This window comes from Diorhabda carinulata, chromosome 9 (genome assembly GCF_026250575.1).
Source record: "Diorhabda carinulata isolate Delta chromosome 9, icDioCari1.1, whole genome shotgun sequence".
NCBI classification, from domain to species: domain Eukaryota; kingdom Metazoa; phylum Arthropoda; class Insecta; order Coleoptera; family Chrysomelidae; genus Diorhabda; species Diorhabda carinulata.
The window spans coordinates 7582966-7600522 of NC_079468.1; the positions used below are offsets into that span (position 1 = coordinate 7582966).

Genomic DNA, 17557 nt, shown 5'->3' on the forward strand with positions numbered 1-17557 from the left:
AGATGGCGGCGATAAAATCTTTTCTTTGTATGAGAGATAAGAAAGTTTTAATATTCTTTCTTCTGGATTAAGAATGGATTTTTTTAAGAGTTTTGCGAGAGGTGTTTTGTAGTTTTCTGGAAGGGTCGCGGAAAATGGTCATTTTTAGGAAATAGTTTCGGAGATATATGTTGCTCTCTGGAACTACAATAGGGAAAGATAAAATTTAACAATTATAGCCGCTATCCATATAAAATGCTTAGAATTTTATTCTTTGTCTTTATAAAAACTTCGAAAAAACATATAAAAAATAACTATATAGCAATAGCTTTACGTTATTCTGATCGTTAAAACACTTAACTGGATAAAAAATCTTTGTCATTTCAATTTAAAACTTTAATTCTAATGCCATGAAAACTAGAAGAAAAGTACGTTTCTAAAATCTTTCTAAAGTAAATTGACAATGATTAATCACTGAACTATATATTCTAGGACCCAGAAGATTTTGAGTTCGATTCGAGTACTTCTCAATTTCGGTTTAAAATTTGACAATTTTACATTTTTTTCCATGGGGATCGCTAATTTGGATTTATTCAATATTTTCAATATAGAGCCCTCTAGTTATATTAGCAAAGAGAGTGGAACAAATTTCCGAAAAAAAAAAGAATTTACTTTTAACACATATATCATATAAATTTTTCTCCTGTAACTGTCCTGTTTTGATCTTAATTTAGATAAAATCAAATCATATTTCTTGTAGGCAACTAATACCTAACCCAATGATATTTTTCACATGTGTACACTTTAAAAACAATTATTAAGATATTAAGAGAGAAAAGACAAAGTTAGAGTCTTTAGCAGTTATACAGGTCCCAAGAAAACAAATAAGACTAGTGGGGCTGATTCTGGACATAAGTGAGATAAAAGTATTTCCAGAAAGATGTTTAACAGAAGGTTTTAAGGAAAAATTAGAAAGAAACAAGTAGAACTCCTTATTCACTTTTTTTCAGCCCTACATTGAGAATAATCATAAAGAAAATGCAAATACAGACACATGGTTTTATCTACCACCGGAACTGCTACCTAGATCCCGAAGCGAATTAGAATAAGTATACAGAAGACAGAAAAAGAAATCAAAATATCTTAGGCTCAGGGTAAAGAGTCCTGATAACGAACACAGATAATTTGACGGAAAAGCTAGATAATCAGATTGTAATAGGTTGTACAATTTAAATAATATTCTATGAGCAAAATGAATATCCAAAGCAGAAAAATTACGATCGTACAAAACGATGATTAAGCCTAGTATTGGAGAGAAAAGTGCTCCGAGAAATAGTGGAATAACAGGAACGTTAGCTGTGTCGATAGAAACATATAACTAGCCTAATTTCACACAAATGGCTAGGACCCAAAGAGTCCGGAGGTCGGGACATGTTTATCGAACGAATGACAACAGAATTGCCAAGAGAGCACAACTGGAGGGAGAAGAGGTAGACTGAAAAAAGTTTCGAAAATAGAGAGAATAACTGAGTGGAAAGCAAAAACAAAGAACAAAACCGATGGAGAGGTATAGTAAAAAGAGTAGAGGAAGAAGATAACACAGAACTCAACCAATTTAAATATCCCTATATTTGAAATATGTATTTTATTATTTGTAACTGTTAAAGTTCAGCCATAGGCCAAAGTAAAATAAGTATATATCAGTATGGAGAAATGGATATGGAACATACCAGCAATATATTTTATATCCTTCTGTGATTCATTCCGTTCCATGACATTATCCTCTGTATTAATTTGGTACATGTACATTTGGACTTTGATACATGTAATTTCCATCTTATTGTCGCTAAAACTCAAAACATATAATCGATTATTCTTGATAACAAAACTTGTTATAATCCTACAATAATTCACACTCAAAGTATTCCATTGAAATCATTTTAATAGTCACTAAAGTTTCCAAGAGAATTTATTCAAGAATAGCTACTTCTTTGCGCATAATTTTATAGATGCTAGACAATAAGATTAATGTTATCAGACTTCCCGGTATTGAAGATGATTTGTCAAGATGCACATAAGTTGCTTTCCCATCAAAATGAAAGAGTCTTGACTAAGCATATTATTTTAATCGATTTTTCTGAACAGACGATGACATTGGATCGTTTGAAACGGATATCCATTCATCAAAAAATAGTTGGGTCCAACGTTAATTCCATCTAAATGCTTCAATTTATTAAGTTGAATATTGAATTTGCAATAGTTGTTTGTGTCAATGATAAAATCTATTGATTTATTGAACTATTTTAAAGAAAAATATATCCTTTTTTTTGGTTTAATTATGAACCCCTCAATCGCTCACAGGGCCCTACCGTAAGTAGGAATCCCTTTTGATACATCCACCAAAAGAAAATATCTATCCTATACCAACGACTCACTTTTAAAAATCATGTCAATTATATATTGGATAAAGTCACAAAAATAAAAAGATGACTGGAAGCATTCTTTAGAGTATTTCTTGGGGACACCTGATCTGGAGAGGAGTACATTAATTAACTAATAGATGAATCCAATAATATAAGGGAATAATTGGGAGTATTTATTGTAAGAAGGTGAAGATTTTTGACTTCATGTTTCTATACGCATTAACAGCATAGGTATATGAAAGACCTGAGCCATCAAAAGAAACTTATACATCAGGATAAATAGTTGTAGCAAAAGATTCCAAAAATCATGAAGGATTTTGAAAACAGAATCTATAAAGAACTGAGAATTGTTATCCATTTGTTCCTATTTAAAATTTGTTTGGTATTTGTTATAAAATGATATATAGTAATTGTTGAAATAGAAACAAATTTTGTAATAAGGCTGATTGTGACAATTGAAATGTTGGTATTATATCTCATGCTCCGAACTATAAACAGTTGAAATTATTTGAAAAAATTGATTACAATCTGACACATATTTCTGTTATGGATGTCCGCCTGTAAAGATCTGAAGTTTTTTTTAAGATAATGCTACTATAAGTGAAAGACTGAGTATCAAATGACGTTGACTGAGCTATTTTAGTTTGAATAAATATTTGCTAATCACATTTATCAATTTCAATATGGACACTTCTCTTGAATCGATTACGCGGATGATATTGCGATTTAGGTTTATTGAATATAAGAACATGTTGCCGGTGTTCTATATCAACGTTCTTGAGACAACGAAAGCTTTTTAAATTGTTTAAAGAAGAAATAACTGAATGAACTTCATTATTTATCTTCAGTATCTTTTCTCAATTACTAAATTTTATAATACTTGTACGTAGTGCGGTCCATCAGTTCTTGGCCTCATATAGTAAATAGAATGCGTTCACAAAAATCTTTACCCATGTAGGAGCCCCCAAACTTGAACGACATGCTTAGCTTGGACCAACGCTATATGCCTGGTTGAAGTCTGGGTAATCCGACCTCAGCCATTCTATAGTCAGCAAGGTTTGGCAGAATACTGAGTAACTATATACAGTTTTGGTCTAATATCGTATCCCTAATAGATATCTTTGACATAAGAAGTAATAATTTTTTATGAATAAAATTCTTTTATGCATAAAAGACACACAAAAAATAGAATAATATAAAATAGTATCATTTCTTTATATATTTAATTATTTAACTAATATAATATAATATAATGTACATTACTTAGTAGAGTTCATTAAAAGTAATTTGTCATAAAACTATATTGTCTTGGTAATTTTATTAAAAATATATTTTTACTAGTTACCAGTCTGGCCCAGGGCTGCAGACCAGTCTTGGGTTTATCTAGGCAACCAGGCCTGGTCCAGGCTTGCAAACTAAGCGAAGGACATTGTGATCATCCCAGAGTCCCATCAAGTCTGGCCCAATAACGGCTTCCAAGCTAGGGCCAGAGTTGTACATACTTGGAACAAAGCTTAAATCGTATATGGCTATGTACGGCTCAATCTCAATAAGCTTTACAAAAAGTTTCAACTTGCTCTTTCGATCTATTTTATTATGGTAGAGCTCGAAAGACAATCCAAAAATGTCTCAAATTGAATTTCGCACTGTTATAAAATTAAAATTTGATCTAACTTGAGTTGTTTCGTTGGGGACTAGAGTCGTTACTGAAAAAAGTGACCGATAATTGAAAACAAAAAAAATTGCTGTAGTGACCGGCATTTCCAAAACACGTGTTCTAAGGATTCTACATTAATGCAAGACCAGCATCCAGTACAATGTACTGAGTTATTTTTAAAGTTTTGCCGCGAGGACCAAGAAAAGGTAATTTTACCAATTGTAGCGGTTGATGAAACTATGGTCTTTTACTATGTTCCCACAGGAAAGGAGAACCCGTGCCAAAAAAAGCAAAGATCAGGAATAGCATCAAAAATATGATGGCTATAATATTTTGGACAAGGATTAACTTAAGGAATCAAATACAAACGAAGGCAGTTGCTTCAACCTTTCATTACTCGCAGCGATTTTTTGGGATAGAATAATCGCGCACGGTTCAGAGGACCGAGATCCTAAATAAGAATCCTAAATCATTGTGTGTGTGTTTTTTAGCATAATTATATAATGTTACATTATTTCATTGATTTGTGATAATATTTTGTTTCAATATGAATTTACATCATAATTATGTTACAATAATTAAAACGTCACTATTTTTTGCATACACGTAAATAAAAAAAACCTTAGGAAAAAAATAAAAATTCGGAAATATTTTCAAATTTGTGTATTAGTAACTCAAAGAGAACATTCAATATTAAAACTAATACATAAAAAAAGAAAATAATTATAAGAAACTATAACAAGAAAGTTTAGCATACATTTTCATAACATGAATTACACAATGCTGTAACATGTTCCAAACACAAATATTTTGCACATATTTGGCAGTAATATTTAGTTTTCCTATTTTTCCGCCAATCACATACAGCACAGCGACCTTGAACTCCGGAAATTCGGGTTGGTACTTCTTGTTCTGCTGGCAAGCCACATATCTCCCTAAGTCTCATTCTAATGGTTCTTGGAAGAGTACTAGACACAGTCCGTACTTTTTGGTAGTCATTTACTTGTAACATTGATAGTTGTAGTGAAAATTCTCTACGTGGTGTCTTAGATTCATCATATAAAGATTTGTAAGCTACAAAAGAGTTTATTCCTGCTACATTCAACAAACTAAAAAAAGGCACCATGGGCCATCGTCTTTTAGCACGAGCGCAATTATATTGCGCGCATAACCTAACCTAACCACATCTTTGTTTTGTACAAATTCTATTGGCAACTGTTTTTTATTTTTTTTAATAGTACCCAATAAACTTAATTTTTTTGATTTGAGACTATCAGCTAGTGGAATACTACAAAACCAATTATCTACAGTAACATTTCTATTGGTACCATAAATGTGTTCACAAAGTCTTTCTGCTACTGCTTGCGTATCTGTACTCACTTGAATAGGGCCATTGAGTTGCTTCCAATGTAAACTTCCAAGTGGCTAATATGAAACTGCTTGGCATCAGAAATAGCAAAAATTTTTATGCCATATGTATTTGGCTTACTAGGAATATATTGCCTAAAACTACATTTTCCTCGAAAAGCCTCAAGTTTTTCATCTATGGTGACGTAAGCAGAATGAGATTAACATTGTTTGATATTGTTGTCGAATCTATCTAGAATCGTTCGTATTGGAGCCAGTTTATCTATTTCGCATCTTTCTTGCCTGGTATGAATATTATCAAATCGAAAACAGCGCAAGAGAAACCGAAATCTTGCCCAATTCATTACAAGCCTGAAAGTTTCAACACCAGTTTCAACAAGATAAAGAATGTCAATTAGAGCTTTAATTTCAGCAAGGTTTGTAGGTTTCACATCTCTTTCTCTGTTATATTTATTTCCAACATTCTCAATTTTTATATTTGTACATTCCACAACTAAATATAGCATTTCGTCATCGAACATGCACTTCCAAATACCCGAAGGTGTTGTTTTAGACTTTACGAATTGTTTGACGGTTGGCAATGGTACATATTTATTCGTGGTACGTGTTCTTACATTTTTCGGTGGACAGTGTTTTTTCCACTTTGTTATTTTATCTCTACCTATAAAGTACGGGTTTCTCCTGACACTATCATCATTTCCCTCTGTTTGTTCACGTTCAAACTCTGAATCACTAGATTCAGATCTTTCTTCTATATGATCAATTTCATTTTGTTCATCCTCATCATCTTCGTTGTCATACGTCTCTTCTTCAGTCGAAACTTCCTCAAATAATCTCAATAATCTTTCTTGTTCCTTCTCGTAGTCCATATATATATAATATAATATATATAAATAAGGAAGAAAAAGTTGAACAACTTCATCACTTACCGATTAAAATTTACCAGATCTTATATAAAGTACAAAAATGTGTACGCAATAGTCGCGCCTGGTGTAGTAGACCGTGTTCCCTAATAACGAAGTTACAATGTTGTATTTTACTCAGCAAACGTACTTCGCCGGTGATTGATTTTCTACTGAAGAGGTATATGGAACGATAGTACCAAATTTCCACTTAAATCCAAGTTACTGGAATTTCCTTACAGGGCTGGTCTGACACACTGTGTGCGAGTGATGGAAGGTTAAAAAATTGTTGATAAAAGACAGGCAAAATCAGGTGAATTGTGCTCCTGCTGTATGATAATGCTCCAGTACGATCTGCTTCGCTTACAATGCTACTGTACAAGAATGTGGCTTCATAGAGATTGAACACCCACCATATAGCCCTGATCTGGCCCCGTATAACTATTTTTTGCTAAAGGTCGAGTTAAGGGGTAAAAGCGACTCTAAAGATGCATTACATTTTTTTAGAGGCATATAAGCTTTACTTAAACCTTCAGAACAATATATGGAAATAATGGGAGAATATGTTGAATTATATTTTTTTTCATTTATGACTTTTGTTTCTATGTCAGGCTAAGAACTGCGTGAAGTAACGATAAATATGAATACAAATATTCTTTTCTTGTTTCAGGAAACTAAATTCTGCAACCATAGAATCAAGTTCAAGTAGATTGGTTCCACGCCGCTGTTCTATCTGTTGTGCAACCGCTGACAGTGTAATCTTGTTATAATGATCTCGTGTTATGCTCATATTAATAATTGTTTGTACAGAAATGAATATGCTTTTTATGTCTTTAATATTACAAGAAATAATATTAGTAAAATGATTTGGAGGTGGGCCAAAAGAAAAACTTCAAATAAAACTGAACAATACAAAGAGGAACTGAATCAGTTGATTTCTTATTAATAATAGTGAACATTCTATTGACAATATACTTAATATATTTTTAAAATGTCAATTACAGATATTTAATGATTTTTACTTCTTTGTAGGATGAGTACAGTCCAGTAAATATATTTATTGTTATTATGTTCGAATAATGTTTCTACTTTTATCTAGAAGAAGAATATGATATTGTCCTTTCTTCTTTTGCTTGGTTAATGAAATGTTTCAATTCATTCACTGCTTAAGGAAGTTTCATGATAAGATAAAAAGATATAAAAATAAGGTTAACATTATTGATATCAATGTATACGTTGTATACTTTAAACTTATTTTTTTAAATGTGATTGAAATGCGCATGCTTGAATTAGCCACCGTAGATAACCTCTATATTATGGAGGGTAGAAAAAAGGAGGAGCATCTCTTATGGGAGAAAAGTTGAAAAAGAGTCCAGATCTATATCATAAATAACAATTTAATAATCTTATAGAATGGCACAGGTGTACACAAAGGATAAGGTAAAATTGTGGATGAATTTAAGTATGTGGATTTAAAAAATTTAATATTCTCTTTGATTCAAGCAGACTGTTATTGAAAATTTCAACTACTCACGTTGTACAACATAATGTAGTGAATATTAGCTAGAAGAAATTTACCCGGATGCTAATGTGATGCCTTATTACTATTATTATTATTGAAAATGTCTTAATTAACTGCTTTTGATTCCCTTATAACAAATCATCAAAAGATATACATAAAAGTATTCTTTATCGATGTTTTGCCGATCCTTGGATGATTTTTGTACATCTGAAGATGTACTTGTGGCTCTTTGCTCGAAGTAAAAACAAAAACTTTGTGCCCGGTACATAGATGTGGCTTCTTGAATCTTTCTATCTATCCCCGAAAAGCAGCTGAAAAACAGGGTTTCAAAAATCGATCTGGGTTGTACTTTTAGAGAAGGCAACATGGCTGACGTTGATTTCATTTTAAGATGTTGAGGTATCGGATTAGAAATTTTACAACTAGGCTATGTGATTAGCGAACTATGCAGAAGCATACACCCAGTATCGTGGGTATCTCTTGCTTGATTGGCGACTTTCAAGTTACTACTAAGATCTTTTGACAGACAATAATTACAGTAGTTGAGATTTTTGTTAGTCTTTTACAGTGAGTAATTTTAACTTCTTGTACTTGTTCTATGTGCGTATTGACATTTGTATTTCCTTGCACAATATTCCCTAGGTATTTTAGGATATTGCTTGGAAAGATGGTTTGACGTTAATGTGAAGCTACAATTACAATGTTTTTGAGGCATTTATAGCTAGTTTATTGTTTTTGAAATGTGGATGTATGTTTTCCAGTGCATGATCGGGATTTTTCGCAGATTCTACGAGTGTCATCAGCGTACATGGCTGTTAGGATCTGTGAGGAAACGGGTAGGTCAGGAGTGGAAAGGGAATACAACAAAGATTGTGTGTGAATTGATGCTTTCTGTACTCCAAAATTGAGTGCTATAGCGCCGCCATACTTGAATCTTTTATTTAACAAATACGATTATAAAATTTTGATTAAACAGTTTTGTAAATTTGATTAGGAGTCAAAGGCTTTTTGAATGTCGATTGCGACCATAATTAACTTATTGGAAGGATTCTCTATTGAACTACTATTATTTAAGTAGTCGTACTATTATTGTATGTATCACCTTTGCACTATTAGCATGGTGCCTTCCTTACTTAACGTATTACGAAGAACACTTTTTATGTACGCAGATTGTCTTCTTCCCTCTACCCTCCATTGAAAATATATGAAAACAGCGTTTTTTATTGCGGTTAACCACTCAAATCAAGCTGCAAAATTTCCAATGACAAGCTTTCTGATTATTTTTATTTTATTGTTGCATAAATATCAAATTATTTTTATTTCTATTCTTATTTTAATTTTTATTCTTTAAAAAAACCACTTGTGGACTCAATTATTGAGATATGAGCCTCCTAGTGTGTTGATTCAGTCTTTATTCTATTTGCGTGGATATCTAGTCCCTTTCATAACTGTTATTTTGCTTTCATGAAATTTTTGTCAGTTTTTATACTTATCATTCATCACAATTTGTTTATAAATTGTTTTGGTTCTCCTACTTTCATTTTTTTTGTAATCAGTTGTCTGATTTCTTTAAAATTTGATTTATTTGACATTCCTTAACTTCATATTTTCAGAATATTATCAGTATCAAATTACAAGCAGTATTGGAGAAAATACTGGACAATATCAATATAGTTTTCCACAAAATGCAGTATTTACTACACATATAACAATTCTTGGTTATTAAATAAATTCAAATATTTTATATATTAATATTTATAGGTGTATATTTGATTCCGATTAACACTTCTCAATATTTCTGGATAATATGATGAAATGAGAAGTATATTGCTCTTGTAGTACTGAAGATACAAAATAACATACTTCTTGTTCGATAATGTTGGTATTATTTGAAATTTTTGGTCAGTTACCGACCCTTCGCCTTCATTTCTCATTTCTGGTGCCATTTATCCTACAGTTTTAAGTTCATAGATGCCAATTGTTATAGGGTTAAGCTAAATATCTTAAAGCGGTAAAGGTTGGCAGCTCAATATTCTCCAAAAAAAAAAAAAGAATTATACCAGTAATATTTTTTAAATTTGTAATTAATAAGGCCAGATGATTATAAATAGTGTAAAATAAGATTAAACATTATATATAACATAAAACAATTCTGAAGGAGCATCTCCTAAACAAAAAAATGTCATGTACTATCGAGTGTCTTTTTTTTAAGAAAAAACGGAGTTCAAATATTTTCTTTAACAGTAGTTGAATGTAATTGTCTAATATATCAACTTCAGTACTAGACATATGAATTTACATTCTGACTTCTATCATTTCTCATTTGAATGATATTCCACGAGACAAAAACAATTTTATCCAAATATAGATTACAAAAAACAAGAAATTTGCGGTTATTATTAAGTATAAACACATCTTTGATTACATCCAATAAGTTGTTTCTTTTATATGTTAATTCTCGTTTTTTCGACAAAAGTAACGAACAGAAAGGACAGTTTAAATTCATTACTCATTATAAATATTTTTGAAAAAGCACCATGGTTGCCTTACACAGTAATTATTATTAATAATTAATAATTATTTCATGAACAAATATTATGTAAACTTTTAGGAATCTAAATTACAACCCTCTTTTGTTGTGTTTGCAGTTATTTTCATATGTAAATAGAATTATTATTTTTTAATCGCCTGCTTGATTTTTTCTGTGGTTTCAATCAATTGTTAGAAAAAAACCATTAATTTGATTCGTGTCATATTAACTTGAAAAGATTTTTCAAAATGAGCGTTTTTTACAAAATGCAATTCGAATAATCAATTTTATATAATATATAACTAAAATTTGAAATAAGTATTTCAAATATTACCTACAGCCGAAACTCTTCTTTAAAATTAAAGATTTTTCCAAAGAAACGAAAACAATGTATATGTTTGACCAATATGATGTTGAAGAGAATATCTTTTGAAATGGTGAATATTGGAATATTTTTTAACAAGACTTGAATATCTTAAGAATGTGAATCGTATTTGGTTACAACTCAATGGTGTCTTCAATTTTCAATTCTAATATGATCCAGCTGTGATATTTCCAGTGAGTTTTATACAATATGATTACATTGTACCTATAAAGATTTTGAAATAGTTGAGATGAAATATATCTCGTATGTATACAAAAAATTAGCAATATCCCATAACTACGTTGTTTAGCTCTGCTAACTAAAGTCCCTATATAGGAAAGTCTGGACACGAGCGGTAGTTCACGCTATTGTTTGGCCTGAAGCTAGAAATTAACGGCGGCTCAACTTCAACCAAAACGACGCGCCAATTTGGGAGCGAATTCTCATTGGTTCTTGAGAGATGCGAGTCGAAAATGAGCCCTCGGGAAGAGCACACCTTGTATTCTTTCATCATGCATGTAACTAATATGAATATCTGATTTCGATTTTCGTATCTTCGAAACGCTTTGAAATACAACACAAGTCTGGTCTGTTTTGTTTACATGCTCGAGACCACAAAATAGAAGACACCGACGCGACGCTGCGCGCAAGAGCTTTGCTTCCCGAGAAGGATACAAAGCTCTATTTTGCACATGGGCGTTATAGCTCATGTCCAGACTTTCCTATACAGAGACTTTACTGATAACCTAGACGGTGTGCCAACTGTGGAAAATAATGGCCAACCACCAACATTACCTAGACAAGCCTCTCAACATAGATGATATTCAGATCCGTCGTTAACAGTAAGTGTCTTTTCCTGTGGTAACAGGAAAGCATGATACGTGATAGGATATGAAAGAACGGAACAAATGGAAAGTTCTCTTCTTCTTGCGATTTTATAACCAAAAAGTGGTCAATATTGATATGAATCCACAAGTTTGTGTCAATATTGATACCAATAGTTCTCAAGTTACTGTGAACAAAATTATTTGAAAATTAGAACAAAAAATAGTCATGTTTTGCAGAGAGAATAATGTACCTATTGTCACTGCACCAATGTAACTTTTCATTAAAATTAAATCATCAAAGTTGTTGATACATTTAATAAATAATTGTGTATAAGTATTTGAACTCTGTGTATATTTTGTTTTTGTATATAGTCTAGTGTTAGTTTTAGGTGCTTCATGTACCATTGTTGAATTATTTTTGATTTTTATAAATACTATATTATATATACATATTATTCATTTCATTCTCGTCATTCGGTACTGGTCATATGATTCGTGTTTATATTTTGTTTGCCTAATGTTCACGGGCACCTTTTATCATCATAAATTAGAATATTTTTTTACTGTAATTGTAGAGTGTTTGATGTATTGTTAGATGTTTATAGAACAGAACAAAATACAACATCTTATCCAATAGAAATGAATTACGACTTAACAACCAAAAAATCAAATTTTGGATTTTTCTTTTCCTAATACCTGCAAATATTTCTATTTAAAAACAAATTGACAAAGATATACAAATCTAAAAGTACTGTAAAGGATAACGAACCCAACTATATTTCTTCATATTCCATAATTAACGTTTTGTTCGTTTATCTATGATCTATTCTTGAATAGAACTTCTACTAATTTTTACATAGAAACGCCTCTACCTAGTTTTGTAGAAAACCATACAGCTTCCTATGTAGTAGAAAGTTATGTATTATTCTGACAAATATTGGGAATAAATTATTTTATTGAGAATATGGTTACAATGTGAACTGAAAGATATCAAAAAAAATCACGAAATAGACTTCAGGTTTGAACTGGATGATTATACAGAGAGGGTAAAACTGAATAAGTACATAATATTCAATTATATAAATTAATTGGAATAATTGTCGGTTTATGTGAGTGGTTATTAATGTAAAATATGTAAAATAATCGAATGTACATGAATGTCAACGTTTCTTCCTCCCTTATTATCATCAAGGTTATTTTAGAACGAGTATTTGAATCAAGAATCAATTTCTATTGGATTAAATGAGCAAACGGATTATTTTGATCTGTTCTAATGAGTAGATGGCTACTGGTATCTGACTGCTTTTAGTTTAATTAAATTAATTTTTCAAGTAGATGGCAGTAGACGTCAAAAGCGACAGTTCAAATGAGAAAAAAAATACCACAATTAACAAGTACAAGGTGAAAATACAAAATATAATACAAAATATAATACAGAATATTTGCATAAAATTGTAATCAAGTTTCTAAAGTAATAACGAGCCGAGTCAATTTTATCTATAAAACGTCGAACAACTAACAATGTTTATTTTGTATTTTTGCATTTTCAAAACTGTTGTGATTTTTTAAAAACTGGTTTTTACTATATTTAGTTACTTACACCTATTGAATATGTACCTATTGATGTGTATAACAAGAAGAGGAAATGTAGACAATGTTTTTTCCTTATAAGTTTATGTTGTAATAGGGTTGGTACGATTTCAGCAAGATCAAAATCATAACATTTCTATATATACAGGGTCTCTAGTGAACAATCGATGAGAGCTGTCAAATTCTTTTTCTCTTTACGGCTATCGTCTAAAATTATTTCCAGCCATAAAGAGTATGCCAAAAATGACTTTTGACTTCTGGAAGGAAACGTCCCCTGAACAACTATAAGAAAATATCTCTAGTTAGCCAAGTATGCCTTGCACTTGATAGTGTACCGGAAATTTTACGCATCCAGAAGATCTTGGGTTTTTGATTTTCCCTATGACCATTAACTGTAATTTTTATTGTTCTTGTTAAGTTTGCACAGTACACAAAAATGATTCTTCTTTTAGATATCTTCGATCTAGCAGCACAAGTTTCAGTAGAAAAGGATAAAGTTTCATTTGACAGACCACTCCCCAACAATCCTAATTTGTCTGTAGTATGGATTTGTTCTATATATAGATCTCTTTCTCTTATCTTCTTTTTGTATTGAAGAGCTCCGTATAACTGGAGGCTTTCTTATCTAATATTTTCAGCTGGTGTATGCCATGACCCCAGAAAAGTGCTTGTAGTAGCACTAAATTTTCTGGCAACTTCAGCGTTCACCTTTCTTGGTTGGATCAACAATCGTAGTATCTTCTATTATTTTTTCTTTAAATCAGTAATTTCCGCGTTGACAACTCCTTACTTACAGGAAAAAGAGAAGTTCCAGACACTCCATTTTTCAAACACACTTCTCAGCTATGGTTAAAGTTTTTTGTTTACATTTCAGTATAGGAAACATTTTTATAACCTCTAAAAACTCGTGGTACGCAAGTTTAGCTCAGAGTAACGTCTACACTTGAGTTCACTCCATTACTAGAGACAAAACATGAAATCAAAAATCACATATTCGGCGTAAGAGAAGAAAATAGGGGGGCAGTAGGCAGTTCCGATTAAGTATAAACTAACATATAATTTTGCGATTGTTTTCTCTTAGTAATTTCCTCACATTTATGAGATACTTTTTTCAAAATGGGAATCCCCTAAAATAAGCATAATTCTCTATATATCCCCTAATATCATATTTTAGTTATTTATTTATTTTTATTTATACAAAATGTTATGGTTTTGACGTTAGATTTATGTAAGAATTCTGGACAAATTCGTTTTTTTTTTGTTTGGATTGTAAATTTTATTTAACTTAGATTTTAAATTTTAGACAATATAACGAGTTGAGAATATAGTCAATTGTAGTTTTTCGATGAAAAGTCAATTTTCAAGTAACAACATCGAAAATCATCAGAAAATGTAAATGCTTCAATTTCACAATAATAAATAGATGTGAGAATGTACATGGTCGTTTATGGGCTTATTTTTGTAGAAAAAACATACAACAAAGTCAATTATTCATTTATGCACATTATATTTTTTGATGATTGAAATTTTGAGTGAAGTAAGTACAGTTAAAAGAATAATACGATGATAAACGCACATAAACTATTTGAATAAAGTTAAGGCTACACTGAATCATTTCAGATGTACAAAAGTTGACAAAATAAAAATTGTAGATGAACATAGAGTAGGACTTCTAAGTCATTCTAAATAACTTTAAAGTTCTACTCGCGTAGTACATCAAATATGTTTTTTGTGGTAACATTTTGCTGCAGAATAATATTTTATGAAAGCAGAACTCTCAGTCACTATTGTTCGAAATGGACATAATTTTTAATTACTCTAATTATAATTTACCGATTTGAATAGGAGTACACAGTTAATGTAATAGAGTACGTAAACTTTTAGATGACAGTTTAGACAATAATATTTGTAATTAAGTCGATTTTACACTGTGCAAACATCAACAAAAAATAAAAAGTTATATGAATAAATCAATCTTGAGCACAAATAATTAGAGGCGTATTTAGAAAAATCTTTGTGTCCAATATTTCTTCAAAATGTGTAAACATTTACAGTACTGTAGGTTTTTAAGGTCTATGACGTTTTGCGTATATATATACTTGTATCATTAGGTATATTTGATTCAAGTGATTAAGGATAATAATGAGTATTCAATCTTATTGTATACATTGTATATCCCTTGTGTATTGTCTTTAAACAACTATTCGGAATATAACGACCCCACATACTGTATATTTTTTTTTAAATAGAAACAAACGGAACAAAAAATTGGAGCAATTTTTAACAGAGCAATTGTTTATGTAAACTTCAGAATGTGTTTCAAAAGTTTTTGTGCTGAAGTAACGCTTTTACATACTTCATGAATGTGTTCTTTATGATAAGATTAAGGCATCAAAATACAAATGGAATGAAATGGAAAGACGAGGTACTGGAAAGAAGCAACGTCTTATGACAGACGATATGAAGATAGAGGCAGAAATAGCAAATACAGAGAAGAATTCAACAAGACAATACTACACACTAAGCAAAACCGTACTGGAACAAACATATATCAACATGGAAGTGAAAATGAAGATCTACAATCTACAATAGTTATATTTGTAATCAAAAATTGGACATTGAGAACCAAGGACACTACCAAGATGAATAAAACGAATGGAGTCAGATATAGAAATAAAGTGATATGTAACAAAACAAAAGCTAGTTATACGAAAAATGAAGAGAAAACAGCTTAATTGTTATGAATTTGTCCTTAGAATGTGGTGAGAAAGGAAAACCCTACTTGAAATGAGTATATTAGCAAAAGACAGGAAAGAATGTAAACAATGAGTGCCCGAGAAACCAGACTCCTTCTTCGATATTTAAAACGGATTGCTTTCAAGATTACTCCACAAAATAGAAACAGTTGTGGCGAACATGAAGAAAAAGCTATAGCATCATAAGTAGCAAGTTACTCAAATATAGAGTTCATTTTTAGGTGGAGAACTGATGCTAAAGCATTATATTCCGTTATGCGAAATGTTTCCTTGCAAGGTTGGTCGAATTAAATGTTTATTGAATAACCAACACTCAAATACATATTCCAAACTATTTTTACGTTTCTCATTAAACCCGTAAAGGGCGTTATGTACACTTCTTTATGAAAGAGACTTTTATAACTCCATAATAGTTCTTTTAAGAGCAAGAACTTATCGGCAATGATAACATCATCATCATTGGAAATTAGTAAGTGTCAAAACTTGAACTAAATGAATCTTGAAATGGTGGTGCTTTTGCTTATTTCCCTTTTTTCGGCTATTTTTTCAAGGAATTATATATTCAAGTAAATTAACAACGTAATTATTATGTCTCAAAGGATTCCTATTGGCGCATGGTCTTTGTTTAAGAATAACAATTTCATGCTGATGTAGTTGAGTATTTGATAAAACAAATATTTGTAAAAAACTATAATAAGGTTTGTCTGGCCCCAGTAATAGCTTGAAGTCTGCTCTAAGGGTTTTTTGAATCAAATGCTCACCTAATATCTTGCTAGAGGGTATCCCGTAGTTTCTAAAAAACTGGTCCGCAACTGTCAAAAAATTTATTTCAGACTTTTGGCTTCTTGTTCAAAATTTGGAGGTCTTCCATCTATCGAACATTATTTTCTGTTTTAGCATTATTGAAACTCGACAGAATGTGAATATTCAAATGTACATCTTATCTACAAACAACAAAATATAATAACTGTCATCAGTACCTTGACATTAGTATTTTATAATAAAAGATTGATCTACTTCTATTCTGTGCGGAAGCAATTTACCGTTTCTAAATGTTAATGTTCTTTTATATTTAATAAAGAAAAAATAACAAGTATCGTTGTATTTCAAATCCCATAATACATATTTTCAAAACAAATGAATAGGGGATACTATTTGAAAATAAAAATTACAAGTTATCCAAGGATTTTTGCCATGAATATTTCTTTCTTGAACTAAACTTTAAAAGTTTGAGAAAGTTGAAAAATATTGACAAAGGAGACATGTAATGACATTTTAATAAGCTAAACAAATTTAATAGCAAAAATTGAACATTAAATGGATCACAAAAAAATTTTTGAACACGCGTTTTTGTACACATTTCACGATTCTGAAACGAAGATTCAAAAAAAAGAAAGGAATAATTCAATTATCACAAAGTTCTATTAGTAAACAAGAAATAATAATAATCCACGTAGATTTGTCATACGAAAATGTCTATTCCTTCTTGGCGTATTTTTTAAAATGTGTTATTTCTTGCATTTATGCCGTTCGCACTATCTTGTGTGGAATTTCTCTGGATATCCAAGAATTTTTGTAGCAGATAACTTATACCGATGGATGAAGTATTTTATTCAATATTCACGTGCCCTTTTCAATA

The 17557-nt window shown here is 30.9% G+C and overlaps 1 protein-coding gene across 3 annotated transcripts in view; it reads left to right on the top strand.

Moving 5' to 3' along the window:
- Positions 1-17314, top strand: part of LOC130898170 (forkhead box protein O-like) — a 399489-nt gene extending 382175 nt beyond the window's left edge. For all 3 annotated transcript variants that reach the window (XM_057807247.1, XM_057807246.1, XM_057807251.1), the window contains one exon: positions 7000-17314. The gene's annotated coding sequence lies outside the window, so the exon portion shown is untranslated. The remainder of the gene's footprint in view (positions 1-6999) is intronic.
- Positions 17315-17557: the final 243 nt, after the last annotated feature.